We start from the raw sequence: 366 nt of genomic DNA, 5'->3' as shown, positions 1-366 counted from the left end.
GCAGGGCGGAGGCAGGCCGAGGCCGCTGCCCGGGCGGGGCGTGAGGCGGCAGCGCGGGCGGTAACGGCGGTAACGGCCGCCCCACGCCACCTCCCGCCCCCAGCCCGGCCCCTCGCCCCGCCCCGTCACGCGGGGCATCACGCAGCCCGCGGCACCGGCCAATAGGCGGCGCCCACGGCCACGCTCGCGCCGGGGCCCAAGGGCTCCCCCGGAGGGCGGCTCCGCCCCCGCCGCACTCGTCATGGGGCCCAGGAGCATCACGAGAGCGGCCTGCCCTCCCCCTCCCCCYCCCCCCCCGCTCACTTCCGCGCACCTCCCTCCGCTGCGTCTCGCGAGAGCCCAGGAGCCTTCCCGTCCGCACCCCGC

Source organism: Apteryx rowi, unplaced genomic scaffold, assembly GCF_003343035.1.
Source record: "Apteryx rowi isolate R43461 unplaced genomic scaffold, aptRow1 scaffold_27, whole genome shotgun sequence".
Lineage (NCBI taxonomy): Eukaryota > Metazoa > Chordata > Aves > Apterygiformes > Apterygidae > Apteryx > Apteryx rowi.
The sequence above is the reverse complement of the archived record's forward strand: the minus strand, read 5'-3'. Positions refer to the sequence as shown.